General features: G+C 32.7%; 1 long non-coding RNA gene across 1 annotated transcript; it reads left to right on the top strand.

The window, feature by feature from the left end:
• The first annotated feature begins 699 nt into the window (after nucleotides 1-699).
• On the top strand, nucleotides 700-2,832 carry LOC123881592. Its single transcript, XR_006799521.1, has 3 exons — nucleotides 700-1,032; nucleotides 1,287-1,451; nucleotides 2,452-2,832. It is a non-coding gene; the product is annotated as an uncharacterized LOC123881592 (long non-coding RNA).
• Nucleotides 2,833-3,242: the final 410 nt, after the last annotated feature.

Below are 3,242 nucleotides of genomic sequence, written 5' to 3'. Positions count from 1 at the left end.
TTGAATAGCCTAAGAACATGCTTCTTTAAATTCTCAAGATGAGAGTTTAATTCAGTTACTTCTTCATTCAGATGGGCTATCTCAGTCAGTTGTTTGATCTTGTCAGCTTCTAAGTTGATGATAGTTGCCTTCTGTTCCTCAATGATCTTTAAACTATCTTCCCATTTAGTACTAAATTCAGAGATTCTTGACAGATTAGCAGCTCTCTCAGTTTGCAACTTAGTGATTGTTTCTTTTTGTTCTTCAGAGACTCTGCAGACTTCTGCACTCTTCAGACACAGCTTTTTATATGATTCAGCAAGTTCATCAAAGGTTAGTTCTTCTTCACATGATTCAGTGTCAGATGTCACTACTACAAAAATGAGTTTTAATAGCGCCTATTTAATAGCGCTTATTAAAAAAAAGGCTATTAAAAATTAAACACGGAGCCTTTTTATAGCGCTTTCAGTATAAACGCTTTTAAAACCTTGAACCCAGGAGTACTACAATAGCGTTTTTGAGAAAAGCGCTATTAAATCTATAAACGCGTAACTCTATGATAGCGCATTTTACATGAGCGCTATAGTAAGGAAAATAAATAAATTAAAATCTGTAGTGGGGTGGGTGTCGAACCTTTGACCCCTTGGTTGCTGAATAATAAAAAAAAAATTGATAAATTCTTTAGAAAAAAAGACTATAGTTTCCTTTGTTCAATTTCTCCTCTTCTCTCCTTGTACCTTCGTTCATCTCACTCAAACCAAACAACCTTCTTCAAACCACCCAGAAACATTCATCTCACTCCACATAGAACCCTTCTTCGTCTTCGACCTTCGTCTCCGACCTTCGTCTCATCATTCTCACTCACCCATAAACTCATTAAAACCCTAAACCCCATTAAATCTCAATCGATTGAACTCAGAATTTTAAACCCTATAATTAAAAATCAATCGAACCTAGAGAACTCGCTGAAACCCTAAAACCATCTTTCCCCATAGTTCATCATTGTCCATCGTTTACCCAGAAATTCATCATTCCTCCATCTTGTCATAAGTGGTTAGGTTATTCAGTCTTACTCAATCAACAACACTTATTTTTGTTATTTTTGTTTATATCAGATTGATTAAAATTGTCTGATTTGGGGATTATGCTGTTGTCTTTTTTTCACAGGTTATTCACAAATTCAATTCTACTAATTTTTGTTGCACAAACTAAATTAAATATTTCATTTGATAGAAAGGTTTGGTTATTTTTTCTAAAGTTGATCAAAGATTAAATGTTTCTAACATGATGCAGTAATTAACTGGCAGGAGCACATATCAGGTTGGGAAGACATGTTTCCACTTGGGGGAGGACACTTGCATTTGAAGCTGCAAGTTGTATTTAGTGATGAAGAGTGTGACAGAATTCCTATGATGTACTACTTATATTTCTGAAATCTCAACATTCCTAAACTTAGAAAATTAATGGTCTTGGTAAGTTTTTGTGATTATGCTGATATATCTTGGATAATTGAAATATTATAGGATACTTTGATAGGATTAGTCAAATTTCTATATAATAATATAGAAGGAAGAATGATCTTCTTAATACAAGTCAAAGAGTGCAGAAAGTGACATTAGAGGTTTATAGATGCGGTCATTATGTTAATCTTCTTCTGGTGTAGTTGTCCCTGCTTCAGACTGTGGTGGTTTGCCATTTGTAGGAGTGGTTTCTAGATGTGGTGTTGTTGAGTTGGTTTTACTGAATTATTGTTTCTTTGAGATTGTCTTCCTTTTTGGTTTGGGAGTGTGTAGGTGTAATTTTAAGGTGTGTTTTTGTCCCTTTTATTTGCCGTAGTTATCTTTTAGTTTTTTGGATTTCTATTTGGTCCTTGTGGAGGCAGGTTGGCAGTGTTTCCAGTTTTGCTTGGTAATAAAGGCTTTGAAGATGCAATAGTAATCTGAGCATTGGCCTTTATTTATTTCCTCAGAATGAAAGCTGACATTTTGCACAAACTTGAAAACATGTTTTATTTTATAAATGTTTTTTATTTCTTGTTTATATAAATGTTTTTTATTTCTTTTTTTGACGTAAATGTGTTTATATCATTTCATTGATCTATAATGTTTTCTATTTCTTTTTTATATAAATGTTACCTTTATTAACCTGTTACAGATCCATTATAAAGGAAAGAACCAAATATGCTTTCTCAAAACCAACTTAGTAATAAGATTGATTTGTTAAATTGGACATATTGTATGTTAAGGAGTGTTTTTACATGTGAAATTCTGGAAACCTGAGTAAATATAGTTTACTCTGACTTTTTCCACACAACAAGGTTAAAAGAAAAAGTAGTTATTGTTATTGAATAAGTATTGATGCTCACTGAAATTGAATCAGAATATTCTTTGAATCGGTTCATTTGAAATTGTATGTTTGCTTATAAGCTAATTAAGCTATTCTTATTAAGTTTATTTTTCTTTAATTTTTCAGGGACTTCTTGGTAAGATGAGGAAGTTGTTGGCCTGGTTTGGAAAATGGTAGAGGGAAAATAAAGCAAGACAGTGCCCCCTTCCCCTCAAGTTCTCACACTTACCTTCCAAAGTTTATGTAACTCAAACAATTTAACGGTGCTCCATTTTATCGTAGTCATTCAGCTGTTTGATGGTCTTGAAGCGTATTTGATGTGTCGAACTGTTATCACTCATATTGTGTAAGTAACCATGTACTCAAGTGTATGTAGCTCATAATTTTTTTTGTTTATCATGCTTATTTTTAATTCTGAAACTTCTGAATATTACTCCCGTAGACATAACTCATGAGTAGCTTCTTTTCTTATTAGTGTTATTAGTTATGCTTCATTCAAGTTTGAACACTAAGTGATGAACTTTTTGGTTCCTTGGCTGTAATTTTTTTTTAAAAGAGTTACAAGCTTGTCTTATAGCTTTCAAAGAATTAGTTTAATGTGGTGAAGGTCAAATGTCATTTGTTGTAATTCTGTATGGTATCTCCACTATTTGATAAAGCTTTCTGATATCTAACTTTATTGGGTGTGCTTCCATTTCTTTGATTTTCTATTTGATAAAGCATATTACTCTGCTTTTTGATTTTGATATGATGGTTCTGAATTTTTAGGCTATAAGATCATTGTTAGGTTCAAAGTTCTAAGAAATTTGGATCTGTGTCAATAAACTTCTAGGTTCCAAAGCGGACATTGCTTATATAAGACACCTTTCTGCCAGGCTTCCTGAGGTTAGACATCTATTATCTATATCTTTCGTTGA

The sequence above is a fragment of the Trifolium pratense genome, linkage group LG4 (assembly GCF_020283565.1).
Source record: "Trifolium pratense cultivar HEN17-A07 linkage group LG4, ARS_RC_1.1, whole genome shotgun sequence".
Classification (NCBI taxonomy): Eukaryota; Viridiplantae; Streptophyta; class Magnoliopsida; order Fabales; family Fabaceae; genus Trifolium; species Trifolium pratense.
The sequence above is the reverse complement of the archived record's forward strand: the minus strand, read 5'-3'. Positions and strand labels throughout refer to the sequence as shown.